Source organism: Amia ocellicauda, chromosome 8 (genome assembly GCF_036373705.1).
Source record: "Amia ocellicauda isolate fAmiCal2 chromosome 8, fAmiCal2.hap1, whole genome shotgun sequence".
NCBI lineage: Eukaryota > Metazoa > Chordata > Actinopteri > Amiiformes > Amiidae > Amia > Amia ocellicauda.
Genome location: NC_089857.1, coordinates 8,885,882 through 8,907,068, shown reverse-complemented (window position 1 = coordinate 8,907,068; position 21,187 = coordinate 8,885,882). Strand labels below are relative to the sequence as shown.

The 21,187-nt window shown below is 43.5% G+C and overlaps 16 non-coding genes and 2 pseudogenes across 16 annotated transcripts; all 18 read left to right on the top strand.

Annotated features, from left to right (window-relative positions):
- The first annotated feature begins 196 nt into the window (after positions 1-196).
- On the top strand, positions 197-305 carry LOC136757743 (uncharacterized; annotated as a pseudogene).
- A 1,055-nt stretch (positions 306-1,360) lies between these two features.
- Positions 1,361-1,479, top strand: LOC136756106 (5S ribosomal RNA). The gene has a single exon (XR_010818209.1). It is a non-coding gene; the product is annotated as a 5S ribosomal RNA (ribosomal RNA).
- Positions 1,480-2,534: 1,055 nt separating this feature from the next.
- On the top strand, positions 2,535-2,653 carry LOC136756095 (5S ribosomal RNA). Its single transcript, XR_010818198.1, has one exon. It is a non-coding gene; the product is annotated as a 5S ribosomal RNA (ribosomal RNA).
- Positions 2,654-3,708: 1,055 nt separating this feature from the next.
- On the top strand, positions 3,709-3,827 carry LOC136757043 (5S ribosomal RNA). The gene has a single exon (XR_010819091.1). It is a non-coding gene; the product is annotated as a 5S ribosomal RNA (ribosomal RNA).
- A 1,055-nt stretch (positions 3,828-4,882) lies between these two features.
- On the top strand, positions 4,883-5,001 carry LOC136756668 (5S ribosomal RNA). The gene has a single exon (XR_010818735.1). It is a non-coding gene; the product is annotated as a 5S ribosomal RNA (ribosomal RNA).
- Positions 5,002-6,056: 1,055 nt separating this feature from the next.
- LOC136756083 (5S ribosomal RNA) lies at positions 6,057-6,175 on the top strand. Its single transcript, XR_010818186.1, has one exon. It is a non-coding gene; the product is annotated as a 5S ribosomal RNA (ribosomal RNA).
- Positions 6,176-7,230: 1,055 nt separating this feature from the next.
- LOC136758036 (5S ribosomal RNA) lies at positions 7,231-7,349 on the top strand. The gene has a single exon (XR_010819842.1). It is a non-coding gene; the product is annotated as a 5S ribosomal RNA (ribosomal RNA).
- A 1,066-nt stretch (positions 7,350-8,415) lies between these two features.
- Positions 8,416-8,534, top strand: LOC136756361 (5S ribosomal RNA). The gene has a single exon (XR_010818450.1). It is a non-coding gene; the product is annotated as a 5S ribosomal RNA (ribosomal RNA).
- A 1,066-nt stretch (positions 8,535-9,600) lies between these two features.
- Positions 9,601-9,719, top strand: LOC136756360 (5S ribosomal RNA). The gene has a single exon (XR_010818449.1). It is a non-coding gene; the product is annotated as a 5S ribosomal RNA (ribosomal RNA).
- Positions 9,720-10,765: 1,046 nt separating this feature from the next.
- Positions 10,766-10,874, top strand: LOC136757691 (uncharacterized; annotated as a pseudogene).
- A 1,055-nt stretch (positions 10,875-11,929) lies between these two features.
- LOC136755666 (5S ribosomal RNA) lies at positions 11,930-12,048 on the top strand. Its single transcript, XR_010817781.1, has one exon. It is a non-coding gene; the product is annotated as a 5S ribosomal RNA (ribosomal RNA).
- A 1,055-nt stretch (positions 12,049-13,103) lies between these two features.
- On the top strand, positions 13,104-13,222 carry LOC136757181 (5S ribosomal RNA). Its single transcript, XR_010819221.1, has one exon. It is a non-coding gene; the product is annotated as a 5S ribosomal RNA (ribosomal RNA).
- A 1,066-nt stretch (positions 13,223-14,288) lies between these two features.
- LOC136757503 (5S ribosomal RNA) lies at positions 14,289-14,407 on the top strand. Its single transcript, XR_010819520.1, has one exon. It is a non-coding gene; the product is annotated as a 5S ribosomal RNA (ribosomal RNA).
- Positions 14,408-15,473: 1,066 nt separating this feature from the next.
- LOC136756179 (5S ribosomal RNA) lies at positions 15,474-15,592 on the top strand. Its single transcript, XR_010818279.1, has one exon. It is a non-coding gene; the product is annotated as a 5S ribosomal RNA (ribosomal RNA).
- A 1,055-nt stretch (positions 15,593-16,647) lies between these two features.
- On the top strand, positions 16,648-16,766 carry LOC136758035 (5S ribosomal RNA). The gene has a single exon (XR_010819841.1). It is a non-coding gene; the product is annotated as a 5S ribosomal RNA (ribosomal RNA).
- A 1,055-nt stretch (positions 16,767-17,821) lies between these two features.
- Positions 17,822-17,940, top strand: LOC136758034 (5S ribosomal RNA). Its single transcript, XR_010819840.1, has one exon. It is a non-coding gene; the product is annotated as a 5S ribosomal RNA (ribosomal RNA).
- A 1,055-nt stretch (positions 17,941-18,995) lies between these two features.
- Positions 18,996-19,114, top strand: LOC136756332 (5S ribosomal RNA). The gene has a single exon (XR_010818423.1). It is a non-coding gene; the product is annotated as a 5S ribosomal RNA (ribosomal RNA).
- A 1,056-nt stretch (positions 19,115-20,170) lies between these two features.
- On the top strand, positions 20,171-20,289 carry LOC136756658 (5S ribosomal RNA). The gene has a single exon (XR_010818726.1). It is a non-coding gene; the product is annotated as a 5S ribosomal RNA (ribosomal RNA).
- The last annotated feature ends 898 nt before the right edge of the window (positions 20,290-21,187 follow it).

Below are 21,187 nucleotides of genomic sequence, written 5' to 3'. Positions count from 1 at the left end.
TCGTTTTGTAATATATAGTTCCGGTCTGGTGTGGCACCCCAGCTAACGCACAACGTTGCCACAACGTTTCGTGTTAGCAGGGACTGTCTGCGGCGCGCTGGTGTGTCCCGGACTTTAGAGTAGAGAGACAGTTCAACTGCAAGTATGAGCGGCAGAAACGGATATTGCCTTCCCTTTAAGTAGAGGGTCAGGGACAGCTTACGGCCATACTAGCCTGAATACGTCCGATCTCAGAAGCTAAGCAGGCTCGGGCCTGGTCAGTACTTGGATGGGAGACCGCCTGGGAATACCAGGTGCTGTAAGCTTTTGCATCTTTTACACACCAGAGGGCGACAAATCACGAGTTTTAACTTTGGATACACGCAATTTCATAATTATTTCAGATTTGACTTCCCCAAATACACAGGCATACAATAGATCTTGTTCTCCATCGTAAACGGTCCCTATTAACTAGTGTACATTTGTAAATAAATTGAGCATCATGGCTAGAAGTGACTAAATGTTGCCTAATCTTTCTCATCGAGAAATGACACAATTACAGCAACACAAAAAGGAACTCCACCGGACAAAGTTCAGTGCTCACAAGGAGCCTCATTCAACACACACGGTTCCATTCCCATTCATGCAAAGCACGAAAGTGTAAAACTTGGGAACATACTTGAGAGCAAAGATCACATTCAATCTCATTCAAGGCACGGATTTGAATGCAACGGGATGAAATTACTGAAATGATGCCTGCCCTCAAACTGTGATGATGGACTACCCGACTCGCCAATAATATTGGGTTCTGGTGTATTGAAATACAGGAGCTGCTGGATTTGTGTGTTTTCTTACCCCCTCACCATAGTTTGTCAAATGTTTAAACAACTGAACTTATATTCAAGGTTTGTTTCTCTTCATATGTTTTACTGGTTTACATTTGTCTCAGCAACCTGTTGAATGATTCTTCTGCTTTCAAAACAAAATGACAACAGGATGAATGCACACACTTGAAAATACAATACATGCAATGTTATGCATCATAGTGATGCAACCTCCTTTCAGTTTCATACTGCATGTCAATTGAAATCCTTACTGAAATGCACACCTTCTCAAGATTGCGCTTGACTGGCGTGTCAGGCACTCAATTACAGCTGTTTTATCAAGACAATGTGTTCGTTTTGTAATATATAGTTCCGGTCTGGTGTGGCACCCCAGCTAACGCACAACGTTGCCACAACGTTTCGTGTTAGCAGGGACTGTCTGCGGCGCGCTGGTGTGTCCCGGACTTTAGAGTAGAGAGACAGTTCAACTGCAAGTATGAGCGGCAGAAACGGATATTGCCTTCCCTTTAAGTAGAGGGTCAGGGACAGCCTCCCTGGCTTACGGCCATACTAGCCTGAATACGCCCGATCTCGTCCGATCTCGGAAGCTAAGCAGGCTCGGGCCTGGTTAGTACTTGAATGGGAGACCGCCTGGGAATACCAGGTGCTGTAAGCTTTTGCATCTTTTACACACCAGAGGGCGACAAATCACGAGTTTTAACTTTGGATATACGCAATTTCATCATTATTTCAGATTTGACTTCCCCAAATACACAGGCATACAATAGATCTTGTTCTCTAACGTAAACGGTCCCTAGTAACTAGGGTACATTCGTAAATAAATTGAGCATCATGGCTAGAAGTGACTAAATGTTGCCTAATCTTTCTCATCGAGAAATGACACAATTACAGCAACACAAAAAGGAACTCCACCGGACAAAGTTCAGTGCTCACAAGGAGCCTCATTCAACACACACGGTTCCATTCCCATTCATGCAAAGCACGAAAGTGTAAAACTTGGGAACATACTTGAGAGCAAAGATCACATTCAATCTCATTCAAGGCACGGATGTGAATGCAACGGGATGAAATTACTGAAATGATGCCTGCCCTCGAACTGTGATGATGGACTACCCGACTCGCCAATAATATTGGGTTCTGGTGTATTGAAATACAGGAGCTGCTGGATTTGTGTGTTTTCTTACCCCCTCACCATAGTTTGTCAAATGTTTAAACAACTGAACTTATATTCAAGGTTTGTTTCTCTTCATATGTTTTACTGGTTTACATTTGTCTCAGCAACCTGTTGAATGATTCTTCTGCTTTCAAAACAAAATGACAACAGGATGAATGCACACACTTGAAAATATAATACATGCAATGTTATGCATCATAGTGATGCAACCTCCTTTCAGTTTCATACTGCATGTCAATTGAAATCCTTACTGAAATGCACACCTTCTCAAGATTGCGCTTGACTGGCGTGTCAGGCACTCAATTACAGCTGTTTTATCAAGACAATGTGTTCGTTTTGTAATATATAGTTCCGGTCTGGTGTGGCACCCCAGCTAACGCACAACGTTGCCACAACGTTTCGTGTTAGCAGGGACTGTCTGCGGCGCGCTGGTGTGTCCCAGACTTTAGAGTAGAGAGACAGTTCAACTGCAAGTATGAGCGGCAGAAACGGATATTGCCTTCCCTTTAAGTAGAGGGTCAGGGACAGCCTCCATGGCTTACGGCCATACTAGCCTGAATACGCCCGATCTCGTCCGATCTCGGAAGCTAAGCAGGCTCGGGCCTGGTTAGTACTTGAATGGGAGACCGCCTGGGAATACCAGGTGCTGTAAGCTTTTGCATCTTTTACACACCAGAGGGCGACAAATCACGAGTTTTAACTTTGGATACACGCAATTTCATCATTATTTCAGATTTGACTTCCCCAAATACACAGGCATACAATAGATCTTGTTCTCCAACGTAAACGGTCCCTAGTAACTAGGGTACATTCGTAAATAAATTGAGCATCATGGCTAGAAGTGACTAAATGTTGCCTAATCTTTCTCATCGAGAAATGACACAATTACAGCAACACAAAAAGGAACTCCACCGGACAAAGTTCAGTGCTCACAAGGAGCCTCATTCAACACACACGGTTCCATTCCCATTCATGCAAAGCACGAAAGTGTAAAACTTGGGAACATACTTGAGAGCAAAGATCACATTCAATCTCATTCAAGGCACGGATGTGAATGCAACGGGATGAAATTACTGAAATGATGCCTGCCCTCGAACTGTGATGATGGACTACCCGACTCGCCAATAATATTGGGTTCTGGTGTATTGAAATACAGGAGCTGCTGGATTTGTGTGTTTTCTTACCCCCTCACCATAGTTTGTCAAATGTTTAAACAACTGAACTTATATTCAAGGTTTGTTTCTCTTCATATGTTTTACTGGTTTACATTTGTCTCAGCAACCTGTTGAATGATTCTTCTGCTTTCAAAACAAAATGACAACAGGATGAATGCACACACTTGAAAATACAATACATGCAATGTTATGCATCATAGTGATGCAACCTCCTTTCAGTTTCATACTGCATGTCAATTGAAATCCTTACTGAAATGCACACCTTCTCAAGGTTGCGCTTGACTGGCGTGTCAGGCACTCAATTACAGCTGTATTATCAAGACAATGTGTTCGTTTTGTAAAATATAGTTCCGGTCTGGTGTGGCACCCCAGCTAACGCACAACGTTGCCACAACGTTTCGTGTTAGCAGGGACTGTCTGCGGCGCGCTGGTGTGTCCCGGACTTTAGAGTAGAGAGACAGTTCAACTGCAAGTATGAGCGGCAGAAACGGATATTGCCTTCCCTTTAAGTAGAGCGTCAGGGACAGCCTCCCTGGATTACGGCCATACTAGCCTGAATACGCCCGATCTCGTCCGATCTCGGAAGCTAAGCAGGCTCGGGCCTGGTCAGTATTTGGATGGGAGACCGCCTGGGAATACCAGGTGCTGTAAGCTTTTGCATCTTTTACACACCAGAGGGCGACAAATCACGAGTTTTAACTTTGGATACACGCAATTTCATCATTATTTCAGATTTTACTTCCCCAAATACACAGGCATACAATAGATCTTGTTCTCCAACGTGAACGGTCCCTAGTAACTAGGGTACATTCGTAAATAAATTGAGCATCATGGCTAGAAGTGACTAAATGTTGCCTAATCTTTCTCATCGAGAAATGACACAATTACAGCAACACAAAAAGGAACTCCACCGGACAAAGTTCAGTGCTCACAAGGAGCCTCATTCAACACACACGGTTCCATTCCCATTCATGCAAAGCACGAAAGTGTAAAACTTGGGAACATACTTGAGAGCAAAGATCACATTCAATCTCATTCAAGGCACGGATGTGAATGCAACGGGATGAAATTACTGAAATGATGCCTGCCCTCGAACTGTGATGATGGACTACCCGACTCGCCAATAATATTGGGTTCTGGTGTATTGAAATACAGGAGCTGCTGGATTTGTGTGTTTTCTTACCCCCTCACCATAGTTTGTCAAATGTTTAAACAACTGAACTTATATTCAAGGTTTGTTTCTCTTCATATGTTTTACTGGTTTACATTTGTCTCAGCAACCTGTTGAATGATTCTTCTGCTTTCAAAACAAAATGACAACAGGATGAATGCACACACTTGAAAATACAATACATGCAATGTTATGCATCATAGTGATGCAACCTCCTTTCAGTTTCATACTGCATGTCAATTGAAATCCTTACTGAAATGCACACCTTCTCAAGATTGCGCTTGACTGGCGTGTCAGGCACTCAATTACAGCTGTTTTATCAAGACAATGTGTTCGTTTTGTAATATATAGTTCCGGTCTGGTGTGGCACCCCAGCTAACGCACAACGTTGCCACAACGTTTCGTGTTAGCAGGGACTGTCTGCGGCGCGCTGGTGTGTCCCGGACTTTAGAGTAGAGAGACAGTTCAACTGCAAGTATGAGCGGCAGAAACGGATATTGCCTTCCCTTTAAGTAGAGGGTCAGGGACAGCCTCCCTGGCTTACGGCCATACTAGCCTGAATACGCCCGATCTCGTCCGATCTCGGAAACTAAGCAGGCTCGGGCCTGGTTAGTACTTGAATGGGAGACCGCCTGGGAATACCAGGTGCTGTAAGCTTTTGCATCTTTTACACACCAGAGGGCGACAAATCACGAGTTTTAACTTTGGATATACGCAATTTCATCATTATTTCAGATTTGACTTCCCCAAATACACAGGCATACAATAGATCTTGTTCTCTAACGTAAACGGTCCCTAGTAACTAGGGTACATTCGTAAATAAATTGAGCATCATGGCTAGAAGTGACTAAATGTTGCCTAATCTTTCTCATCGAGAAATGACACAATTACAGCAACACAAAAAGGAACTCCACCGGACAAAGTTCAGTGCTCACAAGGAGCCTCATTCAACACACACGGTTCCATTCCCATTCATGCAAAGCACGAAAGTGTAAAACTTGGGAACATACTTGAGAGCAAAGATCACATTCAATCTCATTCAAGGCACGGATGCGAATGCAACGGGATGAAATTACTGAAATGATGCCTGCCCTCGAACTGTGATGATGGACTACCCGACTCGCCAATAATATTGGGTTCTGGTGTATTGAAATACAGGAGCTGCTGGATTTGTGTGTTTTCTTACCCCCTCACCATAGTTTGTCAAATGTTTAAACAACTGAACTTATATTCAAGGTTTGTTTCTCTTCATATGTTTTACTGGTTTACATTTGTCTCAGCAACCTGTTGAATGATTCTTCTGCTTTCAAAACAAAATGACAACAGGATGAATGCACACACTTGAAAATATAATACATGCAATGTTATGCATCATAGTGATGCAACCTCCTTTCAGTTTCATACTGCATGTCAATTGAAATCCTTACTGAAATGCACACCTTCTCAAGATTGCGCTTGACTGGCGTGTCAGGCACTCAATTACAGCTGTTTTATCAAGACAATGTGTTCGTTTTGTAATATATAGTTCCGGTCTGGTGTGGCACCCCAGCTAACGCACAACGTTGCCACAACGTTTCGTGTTAGCAGGGACTGTCTGCGGCGCGCTGGTGTGTCCCAGACTTTAGAGTAGAGAGACAGTTCAACTGCAAGTATGAGCGGCAGAAACGGATATTGCCTTCCCTTTAAGTAGAGGGTCAGGGACAGCCTCCCTGGCTTACGGCCATACTAGCCTGAATACGCCCGATCTCGTCCGATCTCGGAAGCTAAGCAGGCTCGGGCCTGGTTAGTACTTGAATGGGAGACCGCCTGGGAATACCAGGTGCTGTAAGCTTTTGCATCTTTTACACACCAGAGGGCGACAAATCACGAGTTTTAACTTTGGATACACGCAATTTCATCATTATTTCAGATTTGACTTCCCCAAATACACAGGCATACAATAGATCTTGTTCTCCAACGTAAACGGTCCCTAGTAACTAGGGTACATTCGTAAATAAATTGAGCATCATGGCTAGAAGTGACTAAATGTTGCCTAATCTTTCTCATCGAGAAATGACACAATTACAGCAACACAAAAAGGAACTCCACCGGACAAAGTTCAGTGCTCACAAGGAGCCTCATTCAACACACACGGTTCCATTCCCATTCATGCAAAGCACGAAAGTGTAAAACTTGGGAACATACTTGAGAGCAAAGATCACATTCAATCTCATTCAAGGCACGGATGTGAATGCAACGGGATGAAATTACTGAAATGATGCCTGCCCTCGAACTGTGATGATGGACTACCCGACTCGCCAATAATATTGGGTTCTGGTGTATTGAAATACAGGAGCTGCTGGATTTGTGTGTTTTCTTACCCCCTCACCATAGTTTGTCAAATGTTTAAACAACTGAACTTATATTCAAGGTTTGTTTCTCTTCATATGTTTTACTGGTTTACATTTGTCTCAGCAACCTGTTGAATGATTCTTCTGCTTTCAAAACAAAATGACAACAGGATGAATGCACACACTTGAAAATACAATACATGCAATGTTATGCATCATAGTGATGCAACCTCCTTTCAGTTTCATACTGCATGTCAATTGAAATCCTTACTGAAATGCACACCTTCTCAAGGTTGCGCTTGACTGGCGTGTCAGGCACTCAATTACAGCTGTATTATCAAGACAATGTGTTCGTTTTGTAAAATATAGTTCCGGTCTGGTGTGGCACCCCAGCTAACGCACAACGTTGCCACAACGTTTCGTGTTAGCAGGGACTGTCTGCGGCGCGCTGGTGTGTCCCGGACTTTAGAGTAGAGAGACAGTTCAACTGCAAGTATGAGCGGCAGAAACGGATATTGCCTTCCCTTTAAGTAGAGCGTCAGGGACAGCCTCCCTGGCTTACGGCCATACTAGCCTGAATACGCCCGATCTCGTCCGATCTCGGAAGCTAAGCAGGCTCGGGCCTGGTCAGTACTTGGATGGGAGACCGCCTGGGAATACCAGGTGCTGTAAGCTTTTGCATCTTTTACACACCAGAGGGCGACAAATCACGAGTTTTAACTTTGGATACACGCAATTTCATCATTATTTCAGATTTTACTTCCCCAAATACACAGGCATACAATAGATCTTGTTCTCCAACGTGAACGGTCCCTAGTAACTAGGGTACATTCGTAAATAAATTGAGCATCATGGCTAGAAGTGACTAAATGTTGCCTAATCTTTCTCATCGAGAAATGACACAATTACAGCAACACAAAAAGGAACTCCACCGGACAAAGTTCAGTGCTCACAAGGAGCCTCATTCAACACACACGGTTCCATTCCCATTCATGCAAAGCACGAAAGTGTAAAACTTGGGAACATACTTGAGAGCAAAGATCACATTCAATCTCATTCAAGGCACGGATGTGAATGCAACGGGATGAAATTACTGAAATGATGCCTGCCCTCGAACTGTGATGATGGACTACCCGACTCGCCAATAATATTGGGTTCTGGTGTATTGAAATACAGGAGCTGCTGGATTTGTGTGTTTTCTTACCCCCTCACCATAGTTTGTCAAATGTTTAAACAACTGAACTTATATTCAAGGTTTGTTTCTCTTCATATGTTTTACTGGTTTACATTTGTCTCAGCAACCTGTTGAATGATTCTTCTGCTTTCAAAACAAAATGACAACAGGATGAATGCACACACTTGAAAATACAATACATGCAATGTTATGCATCATAGTGATGCAACCTCCTTTCAGTTTCATACTGCATGTCAATTGAAATCCTTACTGAAATGCACACCTTCTCAAGATTGCGCTTGACTGGCGTGTCAGGCACTCAATTACAGCTGTTTTATCAAGACAATGTGTTCGTTTTGTAATATATAGTTCCGGTCTGGTGTGGCACCCCAGCTAACGCACAACGTTGCCACAATGTTGCCACAACGTGGCGTGTTAGCAGGGACTGTCTGCGGCGCGCTGGTGTGTCCCGGACTTTAGAGTAGAGAGACAGTTCAACTGCAAGTATGAGCGGCAGAAACGGATATTGCCTTCCCTTTAAGTAGAGCGTCAGGGACAGCCTCCGTGGCTTACGGCCGTACTAGCCTGAATACGCCCGATCTCGTCCGATCTCGGAAGCTAAGCAGGCTCGGGCCTGGTCAGTACTTGGATGGGAGACCGCCTGGGAATACCAGGTGCTGTAAGCTTTTGCATCTTTTACACACCAGAGGGCGACAAATCACGAGTTTTAACTTTGGATACACGCAATTTCATCATTATTTCAGATTTTACTTCCCCAAATACACAGGCATACAATAGATCTTGTTCTCCAACGTGAACGGTCCCTAGTAACTAGGGTACATTTGTAAATAAATTGAGCATCATGGCTAGAAGTGACTAAATGTTGCCTAATCTTTCTCATCGAGAAATGACACAATTACAGCAACACAAAAAGGAACTCCACCGGACAAAGTTCAGTGCTCACAAGGAGCCTCATTCAACACACACGGTTCCATTCCCATTCATGCAAAGCACGAAAGTGTAAAACTTGGGAACATACTTGAGAGCAAAGATCACATTCAATCTCATTCAAGGCACGGATGTGAATGCAACGGGATGAAATTACTGAAATGATGCCTGCCCTCGAACTGTGATGATGGACTACCCGACTCGCCAATAATATTGGGTTCTGGTGTATTGAAATACAGGAGCTGCTGGATTTGTGTGTTTTCTTACCCCCTCACCATAGTTTGTCAAATGTTTAAACAACTGAACTTATATTCAAGGTTTGTTTCTCTTCATATGTTTTACTGGTTTACATTTGTCTCAGCAACCTGTTGAATGATTCTTCTGCTTTCAAAACAAAATGACAACAGGATGAATGCACACACTTGAAAATACAATACATGCAATGTTATGCAACATAGTGATGCAACCTCCTTTCAGTTTCATACTGCATGTCAATTGAAATCCTTACTGAAATGCACACCTTCTCAAGATTGCGCTTGACTGGCGTGTCAGGCACTCAATTACAGCTGTTTTATCAAGACAATGTGTTCGTTTTGTAATATATAGTTCCGGTCTGGTGTGGCACCCCAGCTAACGCACAACGTTGCCACAATGTTGCCACAACGTGGCGTGTTAGCAGGGACTGTCTGCGGCGCGCTGGTGTGTCCCGGACTTTAGAGTAGAGAGACAGTTCAACTGCAAGTATGAGCGGCAGAAACGGATATTGCCTTCCCTTTAAGTAGAGCGTCAGGGACAGCCTCCGTGGCTTACGGCCGTACTAGCCTGAATACGCCCGATCTCGTCCGATCTCGGAAGCTAAGCAGGCTCGGGCCTGGTCAGTACTTGGATGGGAGACCGCCTGGGAATACCAGGTGCTGTAAGCTTTTGCATCTTTTACACACCAGAGGGCGACAAATCACGAGTTTTAACTTTGGATACACGCAATTTCATCATTATTTCAGATTTGACTTCCCCAAATACACAGGCATACAATAGATCTTGTTCTCCAACGTAAACGGTCCCTAGTAACTAGGGTACATTCGTAAATAAATTGAGCATCATGGCTAGAAGTGACTAAATGTTGCCTAATCTTTCTCATCGAGAAATGACACAATTACAGCAACACAAAAAGGATCTCCACCGGACAAAGTTCAGTGCTCACAAGGAACCTCATTCAACACACACGGTTCCATTCCCATTCATGCAAAGCACGAAAGTGTAAAACTTGGGAACATACTTGAGAGCAAAGATCACATTCAATCTCATTCAAGGCACGGATGTGAATGCACCGGGATGAAATTACTGAAATGATGCCTGCCCTCGAACTGTGATGATGGACTACCCGACTCGCCAATAATATTGGGTTCTGGTGTATTGAAATACAGGAGCTGCTGGATTTGTGTATTTTCTTACCCCCTCACCATAGTTTGTCAAATGTTTAAACAACTGAACTTATATTCAAGGTTTGTTTCTCTTCATATGTTTTACTGGTTTACATTTGTCTCAGCAACCTGTTGAATGATTCTTCTGCTTTCAAAACAAAATGACAACAGGATGAATGCACACACTTGAAAATACAATACATGCAATGTTATGCATCATAGTGATGCAACCTCCTTTCAGTTTCATACTGCATGTCAATTGAAATCCTTACTGAAATGCACACCTTCTCAAGATTGCGCTTGACTGGCGTGTCAGGCACTCAATTACAGCTGTATTATCAAGACAATGTGTTCGTTTTGTAAAATATAGTTCCGGTCTGGTGTGGCACCCCAGCTAACGCACAACGTTGCCACAACGTTTCGTGTTAGCAGGGACTGTCTGCGGCGCGCTGGTGTGTCCCGGACTTTAGAGTAGAGAGACAGTTCAACTGCAAGTATGAGCGGCAGAAACGGATATTGCCTTCCCTTTAAGTAGAGCGTCAGGGACAGCTTACGGCCATACTAGCCTGAATACGTCCGATCTCGGAAGCTAAGCAGGCTCGGGCCTGGTCAGTACTTGGATGGGAGACCGCCTGGGAATACCAGGTGCTGTAAGCTTTTGCATCTTTTACACACCAGAGGGCGACAAATCACGAGTTTTAACTTTGGATACACGCAATTTCATCATTATTTCAGATTTGACTTCCCCAAATACACAGGCATACAATAGATCTTGTTCTCCAACGTAAACGGTCCCTAGTAACTAGGGTACATTCGTAAATAAATTGAGCACCATGGCTAGAAGTGACTAAATGTTGCCTAATCTTTCTCATCGAGAAATGACACAATTACAGCAACACAAAAAGGATCTCCACCGGACAAAGTTCAGTGCTCACAAGGAGCCTCATTCAACACACACGGTTCCATTCCCATTCATGCAAAGCACGAAAGTGTAAAACTTGGGAACATACTTGAGAGCAAAGATCACATTCAATCTCATTCAAGGCACGGATGTGAATGCACCGGGATGAAATTACTGAAATGATGCCTGCCCTCGAACTGTGATGATGGACTACCCGACTCGCCAATAATATTGGGTTCTGGTGTATTGAAATACAGGAGCTGCTGGATTTGTGTGTTTTCTTACCCCCTCACCATAGTTTGTCAAATGTTTAAACAACTGAACTTATATTCAAGGTTTGTTTCTCTTCATATGTTTTACTGGTTTACATTTGTCTCAGCAACCTGTTGAATGATTCTTCTGCTTTCAAAACAAAATGACAACAGGATGAATGCACACACTTGAAAATACAATACATGCAATGTTATGCATCATAGTGATGCAACCTCCTTTCAGTTTCATACTGCATGTCAATTGAAATCCTTACTGAAATGCACACCTTCTCAAGATTGCGCTTGACTGGCGTGTCAGGCACTCAATTACAGCTGTATTATCAAGACAATGTGTTCGTTTTGTAAAATATAGTTCCGGTCTGGTGTGGCACCCCAGCTAACGCACAACGTTGCCACAACGTTTCGTGTTAGCAGGGACTGTCTGCGGCGCGCTGGTGTGTCCCGGACTTTAGAGTAGAGAGACAGTTCAACTGCAAGTATGAGCGGCAGAAACGGATATTGCCTTCCCTTTAAGTAGAGCATCAGGGACAGCCTCCCTGGCTTACGGCCATACTAGCCTGAATACGCCCGATCTCGTCCGATCTCGGAAGCTAAGCAGGCTTGGGCCTGGTCAGTACTTGGATGGGAGACCGCCTGGGAATACCAGGTGCTGTAAGCTTTTGCATCTTTTACACACCAGAGGGCGACAAATCACGAGTTTTAACTTTGGATACACGCAATTTCATCATTATTTCAGATTTGACTTCCCCAAATACACAGGCATACAATATATCTTGTTCTCCAACGTAAACGGTCCCTAGTAACTAGGGTACATTCGTAAATAAATTGAGCATCATGGCTAGAAGTGACTAAATGTTGCCTAATCTTTCTCATCGAGAAATGACACAATTACAGCAACACAAAAAGGAACTCCACCGGACAAAGTTCAGTGCTCACAAGGAGCCTCATTCAACACACACGGTTCCATTCCCATTCATGCAAAGCACGATAGTGTAAAACTTGGGTACATACTTCAGAGCAAAGATCACATTCAATCTCATTCAAGGCACGGATGTGAATGCAACGGGATGAAATTACTGAAATGATGCCTGCCCTCGAACTGTGATGATGGACTACCCGACTCGCCAATAATATTGGGTTCTGGTGTATTGAAATACAGGAGCTGCTGGATTTGTGTGTTTTCTTACCCCCTCACCATAGTTTGTCAAATGTTTAAACAACTGAACTTATATTCAAGGTTTGTTTCTCTTCATATGTTTTACTGGTTTACATTTGTCTCAGCAACCTGTTGAATGATTCTTCTGCTTTCAAAACAAAATGACAACAGGATGAATGCACACACTTGAAAATACAATACATGCAATGTTATGCATCATAGTGATGCAACCTCCTTTCAGTTTCATACTGCATGTCAATTGAAATCCTTACTGAAATGCACACCTTCTCAAGATTGCGCTTGACTGGCGTGTCAGGCACTCAATTACAGCTGTATTATCAAGACAATGTGTTCGTTTTGTAAAATATAGTTCCGGTCTGGTGTGGCACCCCAGCTAACGCACAACGTTGCCACAACGTTTCGTGTTAGCAGGGACTGTCTGCGGCGCGCTGGTGTGTCCCGGACTTTAGAGTAGAGAGACAGTTCAACTGCAAGTATGAGCGGCAGACACGGATATTGCCTTCCCTTTAAGTAGAGCGTCAGGGACAGCCTCCCTGGCTTACGGCCATACTAGCCTGAATACGCCCGATCTCGTCCGATCTCGGAAGCTAAGCAGGCTCGGGCCTGGTCAGTACTTGAATTGGAGACCGCCTGGGAATACCAGGTGCTGTAAGCTTTTGCATCTTTTACACACCAGAGGGCGACAAATCACGAGTTTTAACTTTGGATACACGCAATTTCATCATTATTTCAGATTTGACTTCCCCAAATACACAGGCATACAATAGATCTTGTTCTCCAACGTAAACGGTCCCTAGTAACTAGGGTACATTCGTAAATAAATTGAGCATCATGGCTAGAAGTGACTAAATGTTGCCTAATCTTTCTCATCGAGAAATGACACAATTACAGCAACACAAAAAGGAACTCCACCGGACAAAGTTCAGTGCTCACAAGGAGCCTCATTCAACACACACGGTTCCATTCCCATTCATGCAAAGCACGAAAGTGTAAAACTTGGGAACATACTTGAGAGCAAAGATCACATTCAATCTCATTCAAGGCACGGATGTGAATGCAACGGGATGAAATTACTGAAATGATGCCTGCCCTCGAACTGTGATGATGGACTACCCGACTCGCCAATAATATTGGGTTCTGGTGTATTGAAATACAGGAGCTGCTGGATTTGTGTGTTTTCTTACCCCCTCACCATAGTTTGTCAAATGTTTAAACAACTGAACTTATATTCAAGGTTTGTTTCTCTTCATATGTTTTACTGGTTTACATTTGTCTCAGCAACCTGTTGAATGATTCTTCTGCTTTCAAAACAAAATGACAACAGGATGAATGCACACACTTGAAAATATAATACATGCAATGTTATGCATCATAGTGATGCAACCTCCTTTCAGTTTCATACTGCATGTCAATTGAAATCCTTACTGAAATGCACACCTTCTCAAGATTGCGCTTGACTGGCGTGTCAGGCACTCAATTACAGCTGTTTTATCAAGACAATGTGTTCGTTTTGTAAAATATAGTTCCGGTCTGGTGTGGCACCCCAGCTAACGCACAACGTTGCCACAATGTTGCCACAACGTGGCGTGTTAGCAGGGACTGTCTGCGGCGCGCTGGTGTGTCCCGGGCTTTAGAGTAGAGAGACAGTTCAACTGTAAGTATGAACGGCAGAAACGGATATTGCCTTCCCTTTAAGTAGAGCGTCAGGGACAGCCTCCCTGGCTTACGGCCATACTAGCCTGAATACGCCCAATCTCGTCCGATCTCGGAAGCCAAGCAGGCTCGCGCCTGGTCAGTACTTGGATGGGAGACCGCCTGGGAATACCAGGTGCTGTAAGCTTTTGCACCTTTTACACACCAGAGGGCGACAAATCACGAGTTTTAACTTTGGATACACACAATTTCATAATTATTTCAGATTTTACTTCCCCAAATACACAGGCATACAATAGATCTTGTTCTCCAACGTAAACGGTCCCTAGTAACTAGGGTACATTCGTAAATAAATTGAGCATCATGGCTAGAAGTGACTAAATGTTGCCTAATCTTTCTCATCGAGAAATGACACAATTACAGCAACACAAAAAGGAACTCCACCGGACAAAGTTCAGTGCTCACAAGGAGCCTCATTCAACACACACGGTTCCATTCCCATTCATGCAAAGCACGAAAGTGTAAAACTTGGGAACATACTTGAGAGCAAAGATCACATTCAATCTCATTCAAGGCACGGATGTGAATGCAACGGGATGAAATTACTGAAATGATGCCTGCCCTCGAACTGTGATGATGGACTACCCGACTCGCCAATAATATTGGGTTCTGGTGTATTGAAATACAGGAGCTGCTGGATTTGTGTGTTTTCTTACCCCCTCACCATAGTTTGTCAAATGTTTAAACAACTGAACTTATATTCAAGGTTTGTTTCTCTTCATATGTTTTACTGGTTTACATTTGTCTCAGCAACCTGTTGAATGATTCTTCTGCTTTCAAAACAATATGACAACAGGATGAATGCACACACTTGAAAATACAATACATGCAATGTTATGCATCATAGTGATGCAACCTCCTTTCAGTTTCATACTGCATGTCAATTGAAATCCTTACTGAAATGCACACCTTGTCAAGATTGCGCTTGACTGGCGTGTCAGGCACTCAATTACAGCTGTTTTATCAAGACAATGTGTTCGTTTTGTAAAATATAGTTCCGGTCTGGTGTGGCACCCCAGCTAACGCACAACGTTGCCACAATGTTGCCACAACGTGGCGTGTTAGCAGGGACTGTCTGCGGCGCGCTGGTGTGTCCCGGGCTTTAGAGTAGAGAGACAGTTCAACTGTAAGTATGAACGGCAGAAACGGATATTGCCTTCCCTTTAAGTAGAGCGTCAGGGACAGCCTGCCTGGCTTACGGCCATACTAGCCTGAATACGCCCGATCTCGTCCGATCTCGGAAGCCAAGCAGGCTCGGGCCTGGTCAGTACTTGGATGGGAGACCGCCTGGGAATACCAGGTGCTGTAAGCTTTTGCACCTTTTACACACCAGAGGGCGACAATTCACGAGTTTTAACTTTGGATACACACAATTTCATCATTATTTCAGATTTTACTTCCCCAAATACACAGGCATACAATAGATCTTGTTCTCCAACGTAAACGGTCCCTAGTAACTAGGGTACATTCGTAAATAAATTGAGCATCATGGCTAGAAGTGACTAAATGTTGCCTAATCTTTCTCATCGAGAAATGACACAATTACAGCAACACAAAAAGGAACTCCACCGGACAAAGTTCAGTGCTCACAAGGAGCCTCATTCAACACACACGGTTCCATTCCCATTCATGCAAAGCACGAAAGTGTAAAACTTGGGAACATACTTGAGAGCAAAGATCACATTCAATCTCATTCAAGGCACGGATGTGAATGCAACGGGATGAAATTACTGAAATGATGCCTGCCCTCGAACTGTGATGATGGACTACCCGACTCGCCAATAATATTGGGTTCTGGTGTATTGAAATACAGGAGCTGCTGGATTTGTGTGTTTTCTTACCCCCTCACCATAGTTTGTCAAATGTTTAAACAACTGAACTTATATTCAAGGTTTGTTTCTCTTCATATGTTTTACTGGTTTACATTTGTCTCAGCAACCTGTTGAATGATTCTTCTGCTTTCAAAACAAAATGACAACAGGATGAATGCACACACTTGAAAATACAATACATGCAATGTTATGCATCATAGTGATGCAACCTCCTTTCAGTTTCATACTGCATGTCAATTGAAATCCTTACTGAAATGCACACCTTCTCAAGATTGCGCTTGACTGGCGTGTCAGGCACTCAATTACAGCTGTTTTATCAAGACAATGTGTTCGTTTTGTAAAATATAGTTCCGGTCTGGTGTGGCACCCCAGCTAACGCACAACGTTGCCACAACGTTTCGTGTTAGCAGGGACTGTCTGCGGCGCGCTGGTGTGTCCCGGACTTTAGAGTAGAGAGACAGTTCAACTGCAAGTATGAGCGGCAGAAACGGATATTGCCTTCCCTTTAAGTAGAGCGTCAGGGACAGCCTCCCTGGCTTACGGCCATACTAGCCTGAATACGCCCGATCTCGTCCGATCTCGGAAGCTAAGCAGGCTCGGGCCTGGTCAGTACTTGGATGGGAGACCGCCTGGGAATACCAGGTGCTGTAAGCTTTTGCATCTTTTACACACCAGAGGGCGACAAATCACGAGTTTTAACTTTGGATACACGCAATTTCATCATTATTTCAGATTTGACTTCCCCAAATACACAGGCATACAATAGATCTTGTTCTCCAACGTAAACGGTCCCTAGTAACTAGGGTACATTCGTAAATAAATTGAGCATCATGGCTAGAAGTGACTAAATGTTGCCTAATCTTTCTCATCGAGAAATGACACAATTACAGCAACACAAAAAGGAACTCCACCGGACAAAGTTCAGTGCTCACAAGGAGCCTCATTCAACACACACGGTTCCATCCCCATTCATGCAAAGCACGAAAGTGTAAAACTTGGGAACATACTTGAGAGCAAAGATCACATTCAATCTCATTCAAGGCACGGATGTGAATGCAACGGGATGAAATTACTGAAATGATGCCTGCCCTCGAACTGTGATGATGGACTACCCGACTCGCCAATAATATTGGGTTCTGGTGTATTGAAATACAGGAGCTGCTGGATTTGTGTGTTTTCTTACCCCCTCACCATAGTTTGTCAAATGTTTAAACAACTGAACTTATATTCAAGGTTTGTTTCTCTTCATATGTTTTACTGGTTTACATTTGTCTCAGCAACCTGTTGAATGATTCTTCTGCTTTCAAAACAAAATGACAACAGGATGAATGCACACACTTGAAAATACAATACATGCAATGTTATGCATCATAGTGATGCAACCTCCTTTCAGTTTCATACTGCATGTCAATTGAAATCCTTACTGAAATGCACACCTTCTCAAGATTGCGCTTGACTGGCGTGTCAGGCACTCAATTACAGCTGTTTTATCAAGACAATGTGTTCGTTTTGTAAAATATAGTTCCGGTCTGGTGTGGCACCCCAGCTAACGCACAACGTTGCCACAACGTTTCGTGTTAGCAGGGACTGTCTGCGGCGCGCTGGTGTGTCCCGGACTTTAGAGTAGAGAGACAGTTCAACTGCAAGTATGAGCGGCAGAAACGGATATTGCCTTCCCTTTAAGTAGAGCGTCAGGGACAGCCTCCCTGGCTTACGGCCATACTAGCCTGAATACGCCCGATCTCGTCCGATCTCGGAAGCTAAGCAGGCTCGGGCCTGGTCAGTACTTGGATGGGAGACCGCCTGGGAATACCAGGTGCTGTAAGCTTTTGCATCTTTTACACACCAGAGGGCGACAAATCACGAGTTTTAACTTTGGATACACGCAATTTCATCATTATTTCAGATTTGACTTCCCCAAATACACAGGCATACAATAGATCTTGTTCTCCAACGTAAACGGTCCCTAGTAACTAGGGTACATTCGTAAATAAATTGAGCATCATGGCTAGAAGTGACTAAATGTTGCCTAATCTTTCTCATCGAGAAATGACACAATTACAGCAACACAAAAAGGAACTCCACCGGACAAAGTTCAGTGCTCACAAGGAGCCTCATTCAACACACACGGTTCCATTCCCATTCATGCAAAGCACGAAAGTGTAAAACTTGGGAACATACTTGAGAGCAAAGATCACATTCAATCTCATTCAAGGCACGGATGTGAATGCAACGGGATGAAATTACTGAAATGATGCCTGCCCTCGAACTGTGATGATGGACTACCCGACTCGCCAATAATATTGGGTTCTGGTGTATTGAAATACAGGAGCTGCTGGATTTGTGTGTTTTCTTACCCCCTCACCATAGTTTGTCAAATGTTTAAACAACTGAACTTATATTCAAGGTTTGTTTCTCTTCATATGTTTTACTGGTTTACATTTGTCTCAGCAACCTGTTGAATGATTCTTCTGCTTTCAAAACAAAATGACAACAGGATGAATGCACACACTTGAAAATACAATACATGCAATGTTATGCATCATAGTGATGCAACCTCCTTTCAGTTTCATACTGCATGTCAATTGAAATCCTTACTGAAATGCACACCTTCTCAAGATTGCGCTTGACTGGCGTGTCAGGCACTCAATTACAGCTGTTTTATCAAGACAATGTGTTCGTTTTGTAAAATATAGTTCCGGTCTGGTGTGGCACCCCAGCTAACGCACAACGTTGCCACAACGTTTCGTGTTAGCAGGGACTGTCTGCGGCGCGCTGGTGTGTCCCGGACTTTAGAGTAGAGAGACAGTTCAACTGCAAGTATGAGCGGCAGAAACGGATATTGCCTTCCCTTTAAGTAGAGCGTCAGGGACAGCCTCACTGGCTTACGGCCATACTAGCCTGAATACGCCCGATCTCGTCCGATCTCGGAAGCTAAGCAGGTTCGGGCCTGGTCAGTACTTGGATGGGAGACCGCCTGGGAATACCAGGTGCTGTAAGCTTCTGCATCTTTTACACACCAGAGGGCGACAAATCACGAGTTTTAACTTTGGATACACGCAATTTCATCATTATTTCAGATTTGACTTCCCCAAATACACAGGCATACAATAGATCTTGTTCTCCAACGTAAACGGTCCCTAGTAACTAGGGTACATTCGTAAATAAATTGAGCATCATGGCTAGAAGTGACTAAATGTTGACTAATCTTTCTCATCGAGAAATGACACAATTACAGCAACACAAAAAGAAACTCCACCGGACAAAGTTCAGTGCTCACAAGGAGCCTCATTCAACACACACGGTTCCATTCCCATTCATGCAAAGCACGAAAGTGTAAAACTTGGGAACATACTTGAGAGCAAAGATCACATTCAATCTCATTCAAGGCACGGATGTGAATGCAACGGGATGAAATTACTGAAATGATGCCTGCCCTCGAACTGTGATGATGGACTACCCGAACTCGCCAATAATATTGGGTTCTGGTGTATTGAAATACAGGAGCTGCTGGATTTGTGTGTTTTCTTACCCCCTCACCATAGTTTGTCAAATGTTTAAACAACTGAACTTATATTCAAGGTTTGTTTCTCCTCATATGTTTTACTGGTTTACATTTGTCTCAGCAACCTGTTGAATGATTCTTCTGCTTTCAAAACAAAATGACAACAGGATGAATGCACACACTTGAAAATACAATACATGCAATGTTATGCATCATAGTGATGCAACCTCCTTTCAGTTTCATACTGCATGTCAATTGAAATCCTTACTGAAATGCACACCTTCTCAAGATTGCGCTTGACTGGCGTGTCAGGCACTCAATTACAGCTGTATTATCAAGACAATGTGTTCGTTTTGTAAAATATAGTTCCGGTCTGGTGTGGCACCCCAGCTAACGCACAACGTTGCCACAACGTTTCGTGTTAGCAGGGACTGTCTGCGGCGCGCTGGTGTGTCCCGGACTTTAGAGTAGAGAGACAGTTCAACTGCAAGTATGAGCGGCAGAAACGGATATTGCCTTCCCTTTAAGTAGAGCGTCAGGGACAGCCTCACTGGCTTACGGCCATACTAGCCTGAATAAGCCCGATCTCGTCCGATCTCGGAAGCTAAGCAGGCTCGGGCCTGGTCAGTACTTGGATGGGAGACCGCCTGGGAATACCAGGTGCTGTAAGCTTCTGCATCTTTTACACACCATAGGGCGACAAATCACGAGTTTTAACTTTGGATACACGCAATTTCATCATTATTTCAGATTTGACTTCCCCAAATACACAGGCATACAATAGATCTTGTTCTCCAACGTAAACGGTCCCTAGTAACTAGGGTACATTCGTAAATAAATTGAGCATCATGGCTAGAAGTGACTAAATGTTGACTAATCTTTCTCATCGAGAAATGACACAATTACAGCAACACAAAAAGAAACTCCACCGGACAAAGTTCAGTGCTCACAAGGAGCCTCATTCAACACACACGGTTCCATTCCCATTCATGCAAAGCACGAAAGTGTAAAACTTGGGAACATACTTGAGAGCAAAGATCACATTCAATCTCATTCAAGGCACGGATGTGAATGCAACGGGATGAAATTACTGAAATGATGCCTGCCCTCGAACTGTGATGATGGACTACCCGACTCGCCAATAATATTGGGTTCTGGTGTATTGAAATACAGGAGCTGCTGGATTTGTGTGTTTTCTTACCCCCTCACCATAGTTTGTCAAATGTTTAAACAACTGAACTTATATTCAAGGTTTGTTTCTCTTCATATGTTTTACTGGTTTACATTTGTCTCAGCAACCTGTTGAATGATTCTTCTGCTTTCAAAACAATATGACAACAGGATGAATGCACACACTTGAAAATACAATACATGCAATGTTATGCATCATAGTGATGCAACCTCCTTTCAGTTTCATACTGCATGTCAATTGAAATCCTTACTGAAATGCACACCTTCTCAAGATTGCGCTTGACTGGCGTGTCAGGCACTCAATTACAGCTGTTTTATCAAGACAATGTGTTCGTTTTGTAAAATATAGTTCCGGTCTGGTGTGGCACCCCAGCTAACG